This window comes from Platichthys flesus, chromosome 13 (assembly GCF_949316205.1).
Source record: "Platichthys flesus chromosome 13, fPlaFle2.1, whole genome shotgun sequence".
NCBI classification, from domain to species: Eukaryota; Metazoa; Chordata; class Actinopteri; order Pleuronectiformes; family Pleuronectidae; genus Platichthys; species Platichthys flesus.
This window is the reverse complement of record NC_084957.1, coordinates 11,740,431-11,763,139: the sequence shown is the minus strand read 5'-3', so window position 1 is coordinate 11,763,139 and position 22,709 is coordinate 11,740,431. Positions and strand designations below refer to the sequence as shown.

Below are 22,709 nucleotides of genomic sequence, written 5' to 3'. Positions count from 1 at the left end.
GCCCCGTTCATCTGCTGCCTGTGTAACTCATACCTGAGTTCCCAAAGAACACCTATTTAAAAGCTTTCACCAAACCACAGAGTGGACTAAGAGGCAATGGATCCAATGCAGCCTTATAAAACATAGATTATTGGACAGTTTCATGTTGAATTAGTTATAATAATATGAATCAAAGTCACAATAATTTTTCTGTCAAGTATAAACAGGAGAGATAACGATTTCTAAAGAATATCTGAACATTTGTGTGAGCGCTTCAAGGCCTCTTGTTCTTTTCATGACGACCCTGCTTTATTCAGCAGCAAGCTCGTCCTCTGTGATCCATAGCAGAAATAAGTTATACAGTAAAGAAAGAAAATATATTAAATTCACACACACACACACACACACACACACACACACACACACACACACACACACACTCAAACACATACACACACACACACATATACACACACACACAGACACACTACCCATAAGCCCTGCCAGCAGATAATAAATTATTCCAGCAAATACCATAGACTTTCACATATTGGAAGATACTTACACATGATGCCAAGAAAAAAAGACCAGTCTGACGAATATTAAACTAAATATTTCAGTGTTGACTACTTTTGCCAAGTCTTTGGCTGAAGAACTGTCCAGCTCTCAATCGGATGTGTGCACTGACTTTTATTAAAGGCAAACAGAGCTGCAGAACTGAAGCGATGGCCATCATCCAAACCAAAGCTTCCACAGACAATAGCCTGCTGTTACCACAGGTGGGCTTTGGATTAAAAGATGGATGCAAACCGTGACACAGTCACAAAGCAAACAGAAACATTCACATTCTGTATGGAACTGAACGCTGTTCTGAGATCAGACGAAAGGACAGATTTTACTTGAGCTTCAGAATCATAGAAATTTTTTTTTTAACTTGAATGGGTTAAGGACCGACTGCTTTACTGTTGCTATACTTAGGTACATTTTTCATGTATCTGTACTTTACCTGAGTGGATTTATTTCCGGGTGCAAATATCTGTTCTGTCTCCTCCACTACATTTTTACTAAGCACTGTGTTCCCATTGTTTTTTTACACATTTACAAGTGATCAATAAGGAGAGGGGGCCTGGTCCACTGATCCAATCAGAGCGGGTGGGTAATATTGGACCCCGCCTCCTTCTACAAGTCCACCTGCAGCAGAGCTCAGACGGATTCAGTAGAGGTCACAGCCGAGACCATAATGATGTAATAGATTATAGCTTTAGGGAATAAGCCACTCTCTGCAAGTATTTTTACAGTTAATACTTTAAGTACACTTAAAAGGAGAACTTCCTTTTACTCAAGGAAGTTTGTTAGTGTTTACTTGAGTATGTCTTTGTCCATTCCTTTTTTGTCAATATATTTGATTGCAAGTGAAATGTTTCAGCACTTCTTTCATCACTTTTGTGGAATTGTACATCACAGGATGGTGATTTCTACATTTTTCTTACCTTTACTAAAGTTTTTGAAATAAATTATAGTACTTGACAGTTTTGTCTGTAAATCCTGTCCATAAGTGCTGTTCAGTCCACACGGCACATAAACATTTGAACACTTACACAGTTGGTATTGTTTTGGCTCTCTCCTCCAGAGCAATGCTTTTGAAACAAATCAATGACCATCAGCTGAATGTGCTGACTTGTGGTTGTGTTCTAAGGGAGGTGATGTAAGAACACATCTGAGAAGGAAACATAGCCCCTTATTATATTATTTATATTATCATAGATTTTTTTGAAAAAAGCAGCAGAAGGTTCACCCATCATAATGCCCTCAAATTAATCCTGCAAAGTGTCTTCAAACACCTAATATTAATAATAGTAATAATAATAATATACTTTATTTGTGTAGCACCTATTCCATACAAAAAATGCAGCTCAAAGTGCCTCACATACAATATCGATGAAAACATAAACATTATTAATAAAGATAGAAGTTAACTAGAGAGTCAGCTGTGTAACTCGCCCATTCAGAGCCTTGTGTGTAAGGAGAATAACCTAAAGTCAATCCTGTGTGTAACAGGCAACCAGAGCAGAGCAGCTACATCTGGACTGATGTGTTCCTTCCTCTTGGTTCTAATTAACAGCCGAGCAGCTGAGTTCTGAATGAGCTCTATTGTTTCCTTTGAGAGGCCTGTAAAAAGTGCATTACCGTAATCCAGTCAGCTAGAAATAGAAGGCATGAATCAGCTTCTCAGCATCTGTCTGAATTATAAATGGCTGAACCTTTGCTGTGTTTCTGAGGTGGAAAAATTTGGTTTTGTCCCCTTAGTTAATGTGTTGCCTTGAAACTCAGATCAGGGTCTATCAAAACACAGAGACCTGTAATTTCTGATTTAATCCAAGGAGATAGCTGACACAGATTATTTCCGGCATTACTCTTTTAGATTTTTGCCCGACTAAAAACATTTCTGTTTAGTTCCTCATTAATATTTAGGAAATTATTACTCATGCATGTATTTATTGCCGAAAGACATTTAGTGATGGACTAAAGAGCTTTATCATCATTTGACTCAGCAGCAATGCACAGTTGTGTATCATCTGCGTAGCTATGGAAATAAACATTGTCTCCCAGTGGCAGCAATTACACTGAGAATAGTAAAGGTCAAAGGCAGCTCGTCTGTGCAACCCCGAAACAGCTGTCATGTTTCTCAGACACTTGTTACATTGTTTAATCGTTGGTGGTCATAGCCAAAGCAAAACATGTGTCCCTGTCCAAATACTGCATGACCAGGAGAGTAAGTATTGACATTGGTATATAGACGTTTTATGCCATGTCAGGAAAAGGAACAGGCTTGAACTTTCAAACATCAATATGAAGCTTTGGGACGTTGCCCAGGAACATGACAAAAAATTATAATTTACACTGAATGCTAAAAGAGAGGAATTTAAAATGACTTAAGACAGGCTGGGTGAGTAAATGCTCTGTAATGTCTCGATAACTGTCAACAATGCCCATGAGCAAGGCACTGGCTGCTCCCTCCAGAGAAGTGGCTCGTTGACAAGCAGCAGAACTAGAGTTTGCTGGAGAGCCTCGGAGAGGGAATTTTTAAACCTCGCTCAATTCAAGGCCCTCGCTATAAATATCGGTGAGGTTTTTTTGTCCTAGCGCCTGATTAAATAAGAGCGACGCCCTGAGGAGAAGACTCTGAGCTATTTACATTACGACATCTAATTAGGCTTCAGAAGAAACAAAGGAAATATCGAAATTCACGAGGGCTGACGTTTCCGCCTGATGTATCCTGTCACACTGAAAACAAATATGTTTCCGTGTTAGAGACAATCTGGAGATACAATAAAATAATGTCATAATCTTAGGAAAGCTGTGTATATCCACTTATATAACAAAGACATTTAAACACAGGTAGCACTTATATCTTAATATGACACACAATATTATCTACATGAAGCCAACATTTCCTGTTTAATCATTTATTCTGATTGCACATTCTCTAATTACAGAGCAATAATACTAATTAAACACATGTCTCTGCGTGAATGTTAACAAATAACACACTAAATGGAGAGATTCACCTGGAATTAACTCGACATACAAATGTGAACCCCTGTAGTCCTTCAAAATACACCAATCCCCCTAGAAAGGTGAATTAATGAGCAGATCTGTCATTAGAATTACAAGTTTACTACAACAACAAATTGTATTGAATGAGCAGCACAAGTGGACTACGACAGTCGATGTGTGCCTCCTCTTGTTTATCACCTCTTGGCTCTGACTGCTGACACATAGAGGAGTTTTATTTATGCTGTTGCTGTTCTTCTGTGCTCTGTGGTCACATCCATAACTTGGACCAACTTGGACAGCACATATTTAATACTCCTTTTTGTAAATTGTGTGAACAGTGTTTTTTCGTTTTAGGATCCTCTCCCCCAGCAGAGGCTCGGCGCAGATCACATCATTGAGCACTGCATGTGGACCACAAGCCGATAGCACCATGGGATGCATGACAATGAGCCACATCTCAGCCAGATGCCATTAGAAGCGAGACTGTGAATCCCAAAGATTTCCATACAAACGCACTGGTAAGGATTTTTTCGGGTTATATTTTTTTCAAACCTGAACTGTATTCATTCATTTAAAGAGATGAATAAAAATAATCCCAAAAACCTCAAAATAAGGGATAATTAGTTGATGCAACCATAAGTTAGAGGACTCCATCTTTCTTATGGTTTCTTACACTCAGGACTTTGTGATCTTCTTTTCTTATTGCTTTGGATTTTTGATCATCTCAAGTGCAGGACTGTCACGTGCTATTTCTGAGGTGAGATGACGAGCCTGGGTCTTCCATAAAACCCAGCAGGCCAAACAGATGATGTCACGTCTGAGAGGCCCAGTGATATGCTGTATTTTAAGAAGAGGCATGAGGTAACTCCAGAATGTCTGCACACTGTGGCGGCATGTGGAGGGGCAGCTCCTCTGGGCCGCTGCTCTGTATGTGGTGGTGTCTGCTGTACACTTTGTGCTTTTGACAACAGGCCACCACGTACAGCACAACAAGGCGCCACACACTGTTGTCAACCATCGGAAATGTGTGTCTACCAGTGGTAATGATCAGTTTGCATTGGGGGGTTTTCATGCTTCCAAACAGCAAATTCCACAAAAGGGGTAAAATAATGCAATGAACTGTGACACTTGGTTGATTGCAACTAACTCTATTATTCTAAAATGGCAAGCAATATGTTCATTATCAGGACGGCCATTATCTTTGACAAGCTGCGTCTCCTGAGGTCCACAGAAAACATCACAAGATCTAATTTATAGCCGGCACATAATGACACGCTGCCCAGTCAGATGAAGGCAGTTTGTCCTCAGTGACTCAATGAAACACATGAGTCAACAGCTGAAAAACAATATTCTAGTTTCTGAATTCTGTCACTTTTCTCCTCTGGCATCATTGACAGCAGCTCTGTGAGGCTGTATATAAAGTACAATAGTGCTAATGCTAAATCATCAACACGCTAACATGCACACAGTAACATGCTGATGTCCAGGGGTGGATCAACGTGCAAAGCCAGAGGTGGCACTGGCCCCAACGGAAATCTGATGGGTCCCTGAAGTGCCCATGTCCAGTCAGCATTTTTTAAATAACATGGTCAACAACAACACTAAAGAGACATGTGACAATTTGTTAAGAGGGTTCTTTATTATCGAAGCTTAAAATGTGCTTTGACTGTAAAACAATTCATGAATGTTGCAGAGGTATTTTAGACTTTACAACCTGAATTCCAAATGTGTTATATTAAACCACCACCATTATTCTCTGAGAAATGTATTTGGAAAAAGTTTGAAAATGAAAATGTGAAAGAAAGTGAAAAATATAATGGATCCACACCCCTGATGTGGATATGCAACATCATTTAATGGATTAATTAAAAACTCAGAAATGCAGATGACAACACAACCTTGTTGGCAGAGGTATTGATTAATAAGCAGTGTATTCTGCTGCTGCTACAGCCTAACTATTACTTTCATTATGTGGTGAGAATCTGTGATCGTTTGCACTGGGCTAGGCTGCAACAGCATCCTTGGATAAACAATAATTGGCTTTCGTAGGACGCTCTGATTAAAAACCTCAGACTCAAAGCTCTCATTTAGTGATATTACATATTTAATTTAAGATATTAAATGACTGTAATCAACAGCAGTAATGAGTCTGGGTTGTTTAACCTTTTTTGTTTTTCAAAGTCTTCTGAAAGTTGTAGAGAGAGCTCATCTGAGAGGAGTGTAACTTTTATGTGTCAGCAGTTTTGTTAATCACAGAGTCCAAATGATCCAAAAGAGAAAGAACATACGTCGCAAAAGTAGAGGATATCCACAGCTGCGGACACGTTAATAATAGAGTATCATTGATGGTAATATGCATAATTCTTTATCTTTATGTATGTATATGGTCTCGGGGCGCAGCAGAACGACAGCAATGAGGATAGACGCTTAGCTGCTAATCAGACCTGCCAGGCGCAGGACGGACTTTCCTTTGGTTTCCAAATTGTTTGCAAATTAAATAAGCCCCTCAAGGTGTTTCTCCTGCTGATCTGGTAAATGAGGCAGAACTGTTCTTAAATCGAAGCAGTGGCAGATCGCTGCACGGAACCCGCGGCAAAGGAAGCGCCTTCTCCACGCAGAGCTCAACCTTCACATCTCGAAAACTCTTCACGGGCTGAGATCGGAAATACTTGTGAGGGAGGGGAATGCTAAGCGGCCACATGAGAGACGCAGAAACAGAGATCCTCTGATCAAAATACATCTTTCCCCACCTGCTTTAAAATATCTATGCTCGTTTTGAGATCGACACTGTGATCTCGTATCACTCCCACTACAAGTCAAACAAAGTAATGGAGGTGTTGTTGCTCTGGGCATGAACACAGAAAATATCTGGAAACCGTGATGCCAACATGCCTATTTTTGACACTTTGGTGCTGCTGTGCACGGATTAGTTGTTCATTTTAGACCCAGGGAAGAGTATTTATAAGGCAATTATAGCTTCTCCCTCTCCAAGTTTGTCCCTGATATATTTAGGCTGGTGTTGGGTCACTGGCTGCAGTAGAAAGGTAGTTTCCAACATGATCATTTTATCGTATGAATACAAACAACACAGTCAAACACACACACAACCAGTAAAATTTGAAAATTGCTAAATTTAAAGTCATGGAATAGCTCTCATGTGTTGTTATCGAAAGGGTAATAATAACAATCCTGCAGGAAGGTACAGCTTTGTCCCTGCAGACGTCCTGCTGCTCGTGCTTTGTGTAAACCACAGAGCCACCCTGAGCTCGGAGTGTTCGACACTGAGGACGGGGAGGGGGGGGTTCTATAAAAGCTCCAATCTCTAACTCCCAGCTGTCCACAGCTGCCCTTTAGGAAAAGCATCAATGGAGAATGCTAATGGACAGAATGGATGTGTGACTCTCTTGAAAAGGTGACAACTGTTTATAATGCAGCTCTCACTCCTCTTCATCATCTCAAGAGTAATTGGATATTTTGAATACATTTTCTTTTTTTCTTTTTCCTTCGGCTTTCTACAGCAGTGTTCAAACACAAATTAAATGCTTCTTCTTCTTCAAAAATAAATAATCAAATATCACTCTGGCTAACGATGGCTCCAACCATATTCAAACACAGAAGTTACTGGAAAACTCACAGACGGAACCAGACAATTCAGCTCCCGTGCTCTTCAGCTGCTGATGGTCTTTGATGCGTGGAGGGAAGTGTCTTCTTCCGGGTGCTGCCAACCCTCATCCACAGGTACTTTTTGCTTTCAGGCCGCCAGCCAGCCTTCAAAGCTGCGAGAACACAAACCAGGAAAGACTTTGTTCAGGCGCTCAGCGGGGCGGGGGGGCTGCCTCTGCTCACTACTCACTTTTTGTGTGTGCATGTGGTGAGTGTGTGTGTTTCCTTGTGTTTTCTTCAGTGGATGTTTGTGTGTGATGTAACTGGATTTATGCTAATAAAGCTTTTCCCCACTCCCATGACTTGGGTGAGGAAAGCGAATGAGACATGCACGCACAAAAGCACACACAGTTGTGTCTCTCACTGTAGAAGATGAGACAACCCGAGCTCGACTTTCTAGTGTCTAGAGAAAACATTCCTTAACTGTAGTTACTAACCTTAACTGCACACACAAACACATATGTTTACAAGCTTTGCAAATCAATATGACCCTAATTTTGGGAAAGGAATATCTAACATTAACCGAGACACAGAGGACTGAATTGAGTTAAAAACTAGTGAGGCACTAAGAGCGGATATCTGCCAAGTCCCTACAGACCCCTTATATTCAATGCACCAAATTTCACACACTCTAATTTATATTAGTTCCCTAAACTTCTGTGATCTATGAACTATTCTCTGGGGAATCAGTGAACATGTATAAACAGAAAAAGAAAAGGCCCAGTTCAGCCTCCTGATCCGGATCCTCAACAGATTTCAATAGGTTCTTTGATGACCCATCTTTCCAAGATACTTCACGGTAGTTTTTTAGTGTACTGCTGCGAACTAATATACAAACAAACTTAGATGAAAGCATAATCCTTTTGACAGAGGCAATAATCACGGAGGTGCAGAGCGAGGTCATAGCACGAAGAAATCTTCACCGCTACAAAAAGATTTTTTTCAGCTATTTGCAGTTTCTCTAAAAGATGAGAAAGTCATGTCCCACATGAGCAGTCAGCTTGAAATTCATGTGAGTGATATCTGATATTCTGACCCAACACTTCACCCATAATCCCACCACTCGTTACTCTTAGAGAACTGCTGGGATCAATGGTATGCTATTGAGCGTGGGTTGAATTCAGTTCAGGTGAAATCAAAATAGCAAGATAAAGATATTTTGAGAATAATCAAGCAAAATTATGGAGGTTATAAATGCAGTCATCATTTTTTACTTTACTGAAGATTTGTTTTTTTGGTGTCAGATTCCTTCACGTTTATTCATCTTTCACAGAGCAGCTCTTAATACCGAAGCTTTGCCATGGCAACCAAATAGTCCAGTGAATAGGGCACTTCTTCGAAGTTTATAAAACCTTCATCATGTGTGAACTTCCAATTAACATGTTGTGAAATGTAAAAGAAAGTGAACACACAGTGCGTCAGCCTCACTCGCAGAGTACGGCTGGCGTGATGTCGCCGGGCCTCCTTCCTGGCGAACATGTGACTGGAATGCATCGAGGTAGTTTAAATATTACAACATGTTTGCTGAATTGGGTCGAGGGGATCACGCTGCAATGACCTTTTTTTCCATAAATCAAAGTAAAGCTTCACTAACCACTGGCGAAATTCACCACTTTACGGTTCCACAGTCATTTTTAATAATAAAGACCCAATCCGTCATAGTGACAGTGACAAAGTGGCAGTTTATTCAACCTTTCATTCACAGGTACACCAACAAAGATGTAACACCCGCTGTGTATTTTTCTCCTGTTATGATTAAAACTAATATGGAGAACCAAGTGAAGCTCAAACCACTTATCGCTTTAATTGAATAAAGGTGTTATCCAAAGTATTATGAAAAGCATGAGCACTTTCGTGACCAGATTTCTTTGGAAGGTTTCCCTTTCAAATGACTAAAATGACACAGGGTCTCTAGGGAATTCTTACCATGTGCTGTTTGGGGGGCCCACACTTTTATCAACTTGATTTCTATCTGCAGAAACAAATATGACATCTTCCTTTAATCTGGGTCACTCTCACAGAGGAGGAACCTCATTAAAACGGACTGGTGAGCACGACTTCCCTATGATCATTATGGGGGTACTGTGGTAGATACTGTACGTGGCTCCTAACTGCCTCCCACCCACCACTGTCCATCAATTGCAGAGTCAGGTTTCTGTAAAATAATCAGCCGTCACTTTTTATGCATCCAGATTTTGGTTATTCGCCTCATTGGCGCTGTGTAACCACTGAGCTGAAGTGAAAAGGAGGGAAGGATAATGGTGGGCGAACAATCTTCACACGCAGCCCTGACAGATCCTGAAGGATACAACAATCACGACGTGCACGTTGACACCAGGTGGAGGCAGAGCCGAGGAGCAGTCAAGAGAAACCTAAATATCCCATTCCACTCAGGTAACCTGTAATCATTACGATCGCTCTCATGAATCATTCGTTGGATAAGCCTCTTAGACAATGACAGGATGCATTTTGCGGGAAAAAGCCCACACATCATGTCAACATTCATAGCAACAGGGCGTATATTTAGCGCCTGCTTGTCCTATGACATCGTCATTCCTGACACCCAATCTCGGCACCAAAGCCACGACAGAAACTCAAAAATAACCTAAAAATAACTGTCTCAAGTGACAAAAGACGGGGCATCATGACTCGAAGATGGCTGACCTACATTACGGTCAATAAAATGTTCAGCGTACGCCAATGCAACCTAACAAACAAGTCCATGTCTCCCGAGCAGATCTATTGATAAATAATGTAAACGTTGAAAAGGCTGGAGATGGTGAAGACTTTTAAAATTGTGTTACCTGATTACATAAACACTTCTCATTGAAGGGACAAAGTTGACTTTCTTTTTCCATCGCCATGACTATTTATCATCCCGAGTCCGGTCCTGTCAACTCTTTCAAACTCATCGATCAAACCAGAAAAAAAATCTATTCTCACTGCATTGTTCCACTTCACCCGGGTTGATTTGCTGCGACAAGCCGAGGCAAGGTCAAATAGCTCCAGCACTTGTTTGGTTGAGTTTGTATATATTCAGCTGCGCTCCAGCCCTAGGGCAAAGTCTACCTTAGTTTTTTGTCCCGCTCTGACTAAGAATGCCGACCCACAGAGACAGCAATGTTAGGCACTCCAGACCTGAGGCGAGTCCTGAGTTCCCACTGGCCTGTCTCCAAAAGCGGTCCAAGCACCAGAGGAGAATCAATATGTTGGTCAGTAACGTGGCTACAGTGATCAGGAATCATCTAGGTTTGTAATGAGTCTCAGAGTATCTCCGATCTCTGATGCCTGGTAACAACGTCTGGATGATTAAAATGTGTTTCGCCTGATTGGGTTCATTTAAATTAGCTATTTTCTGCTTTTAAATGAAAAATGTTTCCCACATATCGGATGAGTCTCTTTTCACTTGCGTTTACAAATGTGCTGCAGCCGAGTTACTCGTTGTTTGCATTACAGTCATACAGTTTTTAAATATACAGTATATGCTGAACCAATATTTCATTATTTATAGTTCAGGCTGATCAATTTCAGGAATTAACTATGCAGTATGGGATAGGATAAAAAGGTGAGAGGGGATTTAGCACATGTTAAATATATGTTCTATGTGGTAAATCATAAAAATGAGCATTATTTAAAAATATTCGAATCAAACTCTAAATATACAGAGCATGTCTTTGATATGTGTTTTACTTGATAGCTTTTAATAATCTCGTTCAAACTAAAATAGATATCATAGCCCCTATTAAAAACTACTGCAATAGCCTCACCTATTAACACCTCTCCGTGTGTTGATGACAGGTTACAGGATCTTAAAAGGCTGTGCAGATAATGGGAAAGGAAGTGTAAAAAGACTTAATTGCATACTCCATTACGTGAAACTTAACCTTCAGTTAAACTCAAACGAAACAGAAATAATAATCTTTGGTCCCTTGGTCCCTTGGCAACCAATATCAAAACAACAGCAAAAAGCTTAGTGTCACATTTGATTCCCATCTGAACTTTAAAACACATGTTAATGAAATCTTGACATCTATTAAATCCTGCTACTACTATCTACGAAACATTTCCAAAATGAAATCAGTTTTATCTCTCTCTGACTTAGACAAGTAAAGAGAATACACGCCTTTGTCTTTAAATGCACTTTATACATAGTCAGACCCTAACTGGTTTGCAGCTTGTTCAAAATGCTGCTACTCATATCTTAACTAAAACAAACCGCAGGTCTTATATCACTCCAATCCTTGCATCACTTCACTGGTTGCCTGTTGAATTCAGGATTGATTTTAAGATTCTTTTAATAACTTTCAAAATTCCACCTGGGCAGGCCCCTATTTGTGTTTAGCTCTTGACTCACTGTCTGGATTGACTACAATCCCAGTTGCAAACTGATATCGGCAAAACCTGTCCTTGTTAACCGACCCTAGGTCAAGGCTGGCTACTTCGGGTGGCCGGGCTTTCTCTGTCAGGGCCCCGAGGCTCTGGAACTCCCTACCTGACAAGATTAGGCTCGCCAACTCACTACTTATCTTTATCACTGCTCAAAACACACTTTTATAGGAAAGCATTTTTTAACATCCAATTTGTAACTCTGGTTGTTTAATCTCCTTAATTGCTTTTATCTTTTGCAACCCCATTTTGCTACCTATAAGATTAGGTATTGAGTTGAATAGAAAAAGAAAAGGCATAGAGGTAATGATGTATGATCTACTGAGTGGGTCACATGGCTTGCACAGAACTGCCATACAGTACAAGCCAGTAGCCAGTCAGATTTATCTTAAGCCTCAGCGTCTATTTTGGGTCTTGCCACACCCATCCACAAAATTTCATGGATATGGTTCGATAGTTTTTGAATAATCCTGGTAATAAACACAAACACAAAAGGCAGAACAAAAAACACCCTCCTTGGAGAAGGTAAATAAGCAGGCCATCATCAGGAACTCTGCACACAGAAATTGTCGGGTGCGAGGTTCAACTCCACTAAAGCTGATACACTTTGGCACACATTAATTAATAGGGCCGTCAAGACATATCCTCATTTAACATAAGCATTAAACTGTACTGTACAAGTCAGTGACTGACACACAAAGATGGAGTATAGCTGTACTGTGGAGAAGCTTTTGGTTCTGCTCTGCAGTGGCTGATGTAAAATCATATTAATACTATGACATATATGCTTTAGTGTTCACCAGACGGCCCACAGTGATTCATGTTAAGTAAATTGTTTACGAAACACAAACTCCCATTATGCAAAATGAACCATGCTTGATAAATCAATGCTGCGGCACGAGTGTTGTAAGCATATTAAATAAGTCACATCATCTTTAATTAAAACATATCACCACTGCATCGATTTGGACTCGTGAAGGATTCAGAGTGGAGACAGATTTTGAATGAATGTTGTAATAATGTTTTAAAGAACTAGTGCAGTGCCTGTTCTAAACCTGACTGTTTACTTTAGGATTATTCTTTGTTCTTATTGTGTCTTCATCAAACAGTTCTACAATAAACTGTCACTTTTCTATTGTGTGTACGTTTTGTGCAGACTTTTGTATAAACAGTCTATTTTTCAGAGTGAAATCCCAAAACTTTGGGTTCGTCCCACCTGGTTTAGCTGCAATGCAGATTTCATAGTCATTGTTTTACATAAAATCCTGTTCACTCAATTTTCATTAATATTGTGTGGCATGTCCATATCGCACCAAACACGGCGCTGCACTCTCTCTGGCAATTTATCATACTGTGTGAAGTCAATAAAATGAATGTTGTTTTTTTGTATTTTATTGATTTCAAGTCTTTTTTTCTTCATGCATATATATTTAAGCAAGTCCACCCAGTGACCGGCCTGCAGCAGGTATGTTATTACAGAACTAATTAAAAATGTGCATAAGGTAGTCAAACAGCATCATCCAGTGGAGGAGGACCAAATGTGTCTTTGCTGTTATTTACATACATTTTGTGATTAACCGGGAAATCAATTTCAGCTGGGTGTTTTTTGTTGCAGGCTGCAACCTTTAGTTTCAGTAATTAAAGTTTAATTCATTCTGCCTCTCCTGGAGAAACACTCTGGTAGAAGGAGGAACTTCAAAAGAGTCCGTTTATGAAATATTAGTCTTCTCATGCGTGTGACTAACAGCCATCTAGTGGTGAAGTGCAGTTAATACAAAGTTAGTGTGGTTGACCTCACAGCAGGCGATTCATTAATTTCCTCTGCTGAACAGCTTCATCCTTTTCCTGTTCCTGAGCTGCTACAATTACACGCCGAGTGTACAGAGACATAAAGTGCTAATGACTCAGCGGTTATCCTTTGGCCCTTTGGTTAATTCCACATCACAACATCTATCACACAACAAGTATTTCCTATTCCTCGGCTTGGAGGGTTGCACATGTATCAACTGTAATATATTGTTGCTCCAATCATAGAGTCTGAATGCAAATGAAGAACCAGCTGGCCATCTGAAACAGTAGCTCCCTGCTCCTGAGCCCCACGCAGCACAATGTGCATCCAGCTACGCCGGCTATTCATTATTAATGTAAGAGAAACGCTGGCCACACGCTGTCTCATAGACTGAGTCATCTGACAAATGTCAGTGCAGGCAGCTACACATGCCTCATGCTCCGTTTGAAACACAACACACCGCTTGTTACTGACCCAACCAGGATCTACTATTGTACACATTTGTCATAGTTGTCATGGATACCCTTTCATTTACGTTCATCTGCAGCTCACAGTGTAGGAATCTGGCACAATTTGCTCCCACACACTGATAATCGTACATTTATTCTGTATTCTGCTGCATCGTATTCGTCTATTAAAATCAGTCATGTCTGTCCGATTGCTCTCATTGTTGCGCTCAGTGTCAAATAACTCTAAGAAATGTTAAACAGAGAGAACTGCTGTTTCTAAAAAGCACACAAGCAGCAAACATTGGTTCAACTCAAGCTTTGACTTTACCAATAAAGAAAGAGGAGATATAGATATGAACTTCTCGCTAAAAATCTATTTTACCTTTGTTATTCTACATTTTCAAATGTTTGATTATATATCTGTAAAAAGATTAGGTCAAAGATGTATAGAATAGTCTTTGAATGGCTCTAAATAAAACAATTTGAATGGGGAAGAGTCATCCGTAAGTGGAGATAGAATATTAGAGACACCGAACCCAGGTAACCAGTTGCTACCATTGTCAAGTGTCAGACACAAATGCAGGAAATTCCTGACTACAGCCTGTTCCAATTTAAATGTTCTCACAATATGCATAGGTGCTTTTCCCAAAAAGTTCATATATTTTGTCCATTTTCTTTTTTTAGATTCATTTTACTTAATTTTGCTACTGTGTCCCAACCTTTCCGGGCTACTGTTTTGTAAATCTAAGTTTTCCATTTTTGTTATTATATAAATCTTAAAACATCAAATAAGTAAAGAATAATCTTGGAATGATTAATGAGGATCCATTTTTAGAAGTTTCTCTGAGGTATTTGGATTTGACTTTGAACCCTGCCCCCTTACAGCTGCCTCGGATATTGTACCACTGGGTTGTTCATTATCTCGTGTACAAATCTGACACAATAAAAGCCACTCTCCTAGCTTAACAAATCATCTTGATCAATTAGAAATTAGCTTTTTATGCCCACCTACAATCATTGGGTCAGATTTATCGGGCTGCCTGAGGTTGGAGAAACAAATTCAGCATTTTTTTTCTGCAACCTGGTTCATGTTCTGGGCCTGTGTTTTAGAATGTCATCTTTTGAGCCTCTTTCTCATATGTCTAACCCTGTACCTATCGTACATTCATATACTTATGGATGTGATGTGAAATAAATTTTTGTTTTTCTGTGTTTTATTTTTAATACTTTAAGTTTGTCTACAGTCTAAGTTTTTATATATTTGTTTGCTTTCTTGATTGTCCTGTTAATGCAACAAACATTATATATATAGTACAAACCAAAAGGAATGACCCTAAAACTCTGATAGAGTATTTGAAATGAAGAAATCCACATGACAGTGAAACAAACTGAAACGAAGCATGGCACACCAAGGTTGACCAATTCTCTGGCTCCCTCCCTTCTATTGGATTGTATGAGTGATGCCTCCGCAACAAACCCACCAATGAAAAACATCCATCACTATCACTTTCCATTTGACACAATCAACACTGAACGAGCGCATGCTGGTGGTTATGTTTTGCCATTTAAAGCTTTGGCTGCTGGTTGGTGGTAATACTACACACCTCGGATACAAATAACCCAAAGCCATTGGCCGTTATCAGCTCCACACAGTCACACACACACTCAAATAGAAGATTAATTGTACTCACAGCTGGTGAAAGTAAAACGTATGATCCTCTCGGCAGCCCACCTTCTAATACCAAGGTTTCTTTAATCCTGACGTGTTTAAAGGTTTTATTTTAAATCAATTAGCGGGCGAGCCGGAGAGGGACACAGGACCGGCCGCCTCTCACTCTGGTCCATCTCTTGATTGAATTTCCATCATTGTGCAATTGTATCACCAGGGAACTCGGACAGCTGGAGGGAGGGGGGGGGGGGGGGGGGGTAACAGGTCACCACACTCGACCAGGTCTCACTTCCTCTTCAGCCTGAGGGGGCCTCTATCAGAGGCTCTATGAGGGCACTGGATTGACATGCCAAGGCTCCAGAGAGCTCCCTGAAGAGAGACACAGTAATCCTGGTAATGTGTAGAGTTCTTCCACACACATGAATACACCAAGATGCATACACACAATCAGATGTAAAAGAAATATGGATGGAATTTCTCTGAACTCACATTTTTCCTCTGCAAGTTTCTGGCAGTTGCTGCAAGAAGAGAAGACCAGTAAGAGAAAAGAGAATTATTCAGGATAGATCTGATCGCCGTGATGAGTTGAGAAAGGGACACTGGATACCGAACTCTGTTAACCTGAGAGCGATGCATAATTCAGAGCGGCCAGAGCCGAGTGTCAGGGGTAGCCTGCTCCTTTATCCATTCACATTCATCAGGTTACACCGGTGCTTTCCACTGACAGGAGACCACTTTCCTTCACAGTGAAACCCAAAACTACCACACACACAAAAATATCCCTGGAGAAAGAAACTGTTAATTATGCATTTTTGTACTTACCTAATGTGAAATGTATAAACACATTTTTTATGATTAGTTTTTTCCAATTTGTCTTGTGCTAACATAAAGTGCAACTAACACCAAATTCTCATTAGTACGAATGTGGATGCCAAGACGGAGTAATGCTGAATTAAACAACATTTGGGAGGAAAGAAGACAATTTATGTTTGGGTTTTGAAATTAAGCCACTTAATGCAACAACAGTTGGTGCACTGTCAAATTCCCCAATCCAATTTACTGATAGTGTTTACTTATTTGTGTCCCGTAGTGCAATAACGGCTAATAGTTCAGAAATAATTATGCACTATCTGTGTGTAATGCGCATGTGGTCCCTCTGTGGTCCCTCCCAAGATCTATTTCTAGGCCCTCTTAAATTATTTCTGATAATTGGAACAATGAGTTTGACAAGAGAAGACGGCGTGAAAATGAAGATGAGATAGTTACAGATAACAGTTCAGCAACGCTCCCACAGTGTTTTACCATTGTGTATTATTGCGATTTAAGCCATTGCTAAATATCTGATTGAGCGATAACCAGGTGTATGTGTAAACACCTCATTGGCTCTGGTGTTGTAGTGGTTGAATAATTATGTTTGATTTGCATAGTTGTTATTTGAATAATCCCACTAAGGGCCCCAGGTTACTGACATGTTACTTAAATGTTTTACATAATACTACAATTTTCACCGTTTAGCCTTTAACATTGGCATGTGTAGAATCACACAGTGTACACTTTGAATTCAGTGACGGCTTTATGATCCAGTTCTGAATTATTGTACAGGCTTATACTGTACTTTTACATATTCTTTTTCAGTTTTTATTTGTATATTGTGCTGTAATTTTCATATTTATACAAAAATTTTATTTGATCCTCTTACAATGAATAGAAATAAAAATTGGCAATTGTCTTGGTCTGTATATCTTTTTTTTTTACATGGCAGGAGCAACTGCCACAAAACTTAATATCCCCAGATCAGCATTTCCCTAGAAAAACAGAGGAGAGTAACCTCAACCAAAGCCAGGGGGCGCCAGATGCCCGGCTGTGCAGAGGAAGAGGGAGATCACAGCATTGAGGAAGACTGTTCTTTTTTATGCTCTTCATCCTTTCAGGTGTAAACAGGGGGAGGTTGAGTCCCACGACAGGAACTCGTGAAGGTAAAGAGAAAGACCAGGTTACAAAAAACAACTTGTTAAAGCCGATGGACCGTTACTAACACATTAAGAATTGCTCTCTAATTTCAGGTTACCCGTTATAGTGGATTTGGACGCTTGGCCAGAGGGGGGTGCTGCAGCGTCAGAAGCAGTTTTCAGACATGCACTGAAACCCCAGATAATCGCTGAACATTCTTCGGAGAAGCTACAAGTGAGAACGAACATGTCAGAGTGAGAGCCTACATACTGCCTCTGGAGAATGTCCAAATGAGCCTTTGAGAGAAATCGTTTGATTTCTGGTTTGAATTGTATTGATTAACTTCTCTTAGTTTGAGTTACCTGCCTGGACTCCTCCTTCCTGGGCCAACCTGAACTGAGGGCGGAGCTTGATTCTACCCAGAGGCCTAAGAGAAGGACCAAACAAAGAGTGCTGACATCATGGGGGGGAATAGAGTATTTTAGCTTTGAGATGTAGTTTCTGTTTTTGTAGTGGTTTCCAGTTTTAAAGGTAGACAATAACTTATCCTTACACAAATGAACAACCATTAAAATACTGTTAGTTAAAATGCAAAGCTTTAAACTCAGCATTTCTGCCTACAGAGCTGTAAACAAATGAGATAATGTAAACGTAAGCAAATTCTACAACTTCAGTAAACCATGGGTTAGAGTTAGATATTGATTTATTCTCTGTGAAAGTGGTGGCATCACAGAATCCAAAATTGTCCTTTGGTTATTTGCTGTTGTCCACTGGCAGATGGAACGCTCCTAACATTACACTTCAGACACCTGCATTTAAAAAAAACAAATACACAGAATGAATATGCTACATCCTGCCTCCGCCTGCTGCTCCACCCTCTCACCAAAACACTCTGATGAGAAAACTCACTTTTGTTTAAAATTGTGTATGGACAGATCATGTGTTATATTGAAGGCATAGGCAGTTTTTGTGTATGTAGAAATATTGAGCCAGTATTGCATGCGTACAAATGTTACACTCCCTTTCATCCTCATTAGTCAAGAGCGTAGTGTCCTCTCCTCCTGATCATAGAATCCCCAGAACCAACTGCACCCACTCACCCGTTTGGCTCCATGTGCAGCAGGTGGACATGACAAGAGGGTTTTGGGGATTAATCTGGGCCTACAAAAATCACTACAGTTTGACACTGTGGCCACAAGATGGCAGTTTGCTTCAATTATTTATTTTACGCTCAACCCTGAGTCATACTGAGACTCCTCTTGAGAGGACTGAAAATGAAACAATGCCTTCCTGTTGCTTCTTTTATGAGCTACCACAATGGTTGTTTTTTTTTTGCATTTGGCTGATTTAACTTACATTACAAAGCCGGGACTAATAAAATGCGATATGTATAGTAGGGCCATTATGGGTGCTTGCCAAAGCAGCTGTTTCTTTTATATGATCCTCTTAACTTCATATGTTTCATTACCATTGGTGACATGTCTTAAAAGATACTTATCCAGAGTAACAGTGCATTAAAAGGGGGTTTATATAAATGCTGCTGCGATGATGAACAGTGGCAGATCTAGGAATTTTCTAAATCAGGGGCTATAAAGGGGCCAAGATCTACACAAAGGAACCAAGTCCAACATCAGTGCACAACTCCTGATTCAGTAGGTTTACATTTTAGTAATTCCTTGTTCCCTGTAGCCACATATCATTCGATATGTTTTGAACATTATTCCTTGTTCAAGCACAATGTGTTCTTAAAAGCTTGGAAAAAATTAGATTGTTAGAAATGTTAGTAAGTTACTAAAGCCCCCTTTGCTCTCGTCAAAAGAACAATTAACACCAGCAAACTGCCTGGATTCAATCATTATTCACCCCTGGGTCAAAGGACTCTGCAGTTGACGCAGCTTTTAATTGGCTCCCACTCATATGCCACATACCAACATTTGTTTTGGCCAACACGATCAGACTACCTCACTGTCATCCGTCTTGAATATCATATGGAAAGATGGTACTTAGGCGCTTCTCTCCAGATCTGGGCCACATGTAAGCCCCAGTTGGACTGTATGTCAACCAAAGGGGCTAAAGAGACCCAAATTAGTCAAGTGTGCTATTTGGGCCATATTCACCATTTACCACATGGGCCAGTTTAGGTTCAAATCCAGACTACACCTTGCCAAGACTGCAGCATGTTTGTGAGGGGTTCAGCATCTTGCCCAGGGACAGTTGGGCATGCAGAAACTGCACCTTCTGGTTGGAGGGCGACCGTTCTACCCCTTGACACAGCAGCCCGATGTATGTTAACGTGACACTCGGGTGAGTGTGTGGCGTGAGATTGCCTCAGTTAAAGGTGCATTTGCGAAATCGAACCAAAAACTATATTCCCTCTAATGGCATTGAGAAATGAACCAATCGTCTGTTTTAAGAAGGTTTATTGGGTAACAGGGTTTAGGTATAAAAGGTGTAATTTGTATTAAAAAAAAAATAGTACTGACAAGACAGTGGCACTTGAGGGGCCAATCAGACTTCAGAAGGGCCCAGTGTCACCCTGGCCCCACCCCTAGATTCACCACTGGTGGTAAAAAGCCCATTTTCATCTAAAACAACTTTGTTTATTGTCATAGTATATTTATTATACTACAGTATTCAGGTGAAGTCAAAGGCAAAGAGATGTTTAAATCTTCAGAATCAACCAGAAAATCAATCCATTCAGGAGATATTCAGGAGATAATAATGACAAAGACTTTTCATTTGTTTAATAAAAATGCCTGTTTTATTTCATTTTTTTGTAAATGAACTGTTGCCTGTGTGAATCCCTTCCCGCTTGGCACAGTGGCTCTGCGCGGAGGCTCCAGTGCTCGGGCGGCAGCAGCGGAGCTCCGTGGCCGCTCTCCTCACTCCACGATTGGACGGAGCGAGTCACGTTGTCCGTGGAGCTGTCAGTGTGCTGCTGCTGCTGCACCATTGTTCCCCTCCCCAGCAGCCGGAAGAGTTGCCTGTGAAAGCGACTGTGGTGTGCGTCAGTTGTGCCGGTTTTGGCCCCAGGACCCAGTTCACGCTCCACGGGAACCCGGTACCGGGCTTTTAATGGTCTCACACACACACGCTGGCTGGAGGATTTCTGCAAGAGAGGAAGACGGTGACATGGTTCAGAGAAGGAGGCTGTGAGGTCCATTGAAAGAGAGAGAGACGGCAGTGACTGGATGAGAGTAACAGGAATGAATGGTGAGTCTGATCAGATCTTACCTGATAGGTCTGGGTTTTAACACATTGATAAGATGGAGAACTCTAAACCTTATACCTTTGTTTCTCATATCATTTTCTTGCATTATATACTATTGCATGTCTGTCTGTACTGCTGGGAGAGGGAGTCCTCACTTCTCCCTGAGGTTTCTGCTTTTCCTCCTGTTAAATAGGTTTTTGGGAAGTTTTTCCTCACATTATAGTCAAGAGAATGTTGCAGCTTATAAAGACTGTTTAAGGTAACTTGTGATTTGTGAATATGGGCTGTAAAATCTGACTTGTTTTAAATGAGATATGTTAACCTGCTGTTTTGTTACCGCAACATGGCAAAGGTCCATTTGTCAAACTCTTCTGGAATACACAGCTCAGGAGTCACTCTGCAAAGACTCTATGCTCATTCAGAAAAATTAGAATTATACCAGTTTGTCCAGACCAAGATTTCTTTGTTCCATCTAAACCACTGACCATTGTTATCCTTCACCAGCTGCGGATATAGGATTTTTCTAAATCAGGGGCCATCAAGGGGGCCACAGTTTTTGAAGAGAGCCCGATTGTATATGTCCAACATGCAAACATTTCCCGATTCAGTAAATGCCATTTAAGATACAAAACAGCCCTAAACCCCCCTTTTCTTGGCTCTGTTGGCTGCTGGGTTCAGAGCAAAATAGATTTGACTCAAAACAGTTGTAAAAATCTGTAGTTTCATATATACTAATGTCATATATTTCAGGAAACTCTAACACACACAAAAGAGTGTGGTCATGGCAAACAAGCCGGGCAGGATTCGGACAAAACTTTGGAATAGATGTGTTTACGCAAGACACATATTAGTGAGTGTAAGTGGGTTTGACGAGTGGAAAAAGGGTTTTAAGAAGCATCTTTAATTCATTCCTTGTTTACTCTTAGCTCTCTAGCTTTTAGCAAAGCCACATGCCATTTATTATATTTTGAAAATGCTCAACAAATTCTCATATTCATTGCTAGTACTGATAGTAGCGATTGAATAGCTGATTTTAAAACGGACAGGGGCATTTCAAGGGCCAATCAGATTCCAGCTCCGCCCCTGAGCCTTACTGCTCTATGTGTACATATGAAATGGTCACAGATCCAAATGGAACATGCATGTTTGAGCTCCTGCGCCTTCTGGCTGTTTAGTTTGAGGTGTGTCACACAGGCTTCTTTACTTAGGAATACAGTTGACTGGTCCACGGCCAAACTGGCTGTGAGAACCTCTCATATGCCGACCACAGAGAGAGGGGGGCCATGTTCCCTGGAGAGCCAAATCAGCCCCCATGCTACACGAGGAAAGAGTGTCTCACAAAGAGATTTAGATAGAGCTCCGTCAATCATCCACATGCCGGAGGTTTCCTTGTGTAACGATGCATTATAAAAAAAACAATGGCCTCTAACAGATTTTCTTCAAGCCACTTTCTAATTGACCTCTCCCGACTCTGGAAACGACGCAGCCTCTGTAACATTGGCTCCGTCACTAAACATCCTTTTTTATTACTCCATCCTTCACAGAACAGACGTGGGTCCCTGCAGCGTAAATCTATTTAACTGAAGGTAAGACCACCTCCGCCGCTCGCCGTCTGAAATAATAATGCTTCCACCAGCTTTCACAACACATCAACATATTGAATTCATGCCTGCGAGGTAGATTGGTGCTCAACTGTTGCTGCACTGCCTGAAAAGAGACCCCCGATAACCAGTTATGATGTGATGTGGAGGCAGGCAACAGTGTTTAGTCAATGCAGACAGCTGTGCCCTTCTCACTGGATTATACCAGAGAGATGCCTCTGATATCCCACTGATGTAAAGATTCTTTCTAGAGCACGTTGGGTTGTACGCTTGATATTTATTTTGTTTGTCTGTAATTCAATAAGTTACAATCAAATGGAAATCACAGACAGTAAAGACGGAGATATTTTAGTGTTTTCTACGAAGGCATCTGATTTGGTTATTTTAATGTATTTAAGAGACGACGATCATCTTCTGTATTAGATCTAAATCTGGCAGCATCATTATCCCTCGC

General features: G+C 40.6%; 1 protein-coding gene across 1 annotated transcript in view; it reads left to right on the top strand.

Moving 5' to 3' along the window:
• The first annotated feature begins 20,447 nt into the window (after positions 1-20,447).
• The window catches only part of csrnp3 (cysteine-serine-rich nuclear protein 3), a 28,088-nt gene continuing 25,826 nt past the window's right edge, over positions 20,448-22,709 (top strand). Inside the window, exons 1-2 of the mRNA XM_062401941.1 lie at positions 20,448-20,656; positions 22,199-22,240. The gene's annotated coding sequence lies outside the window, so the exon portion shown is untranslated. The remainder of the gene's footprint in view (positions 20,657-22,198; positions 22,241-22,709) is intronic.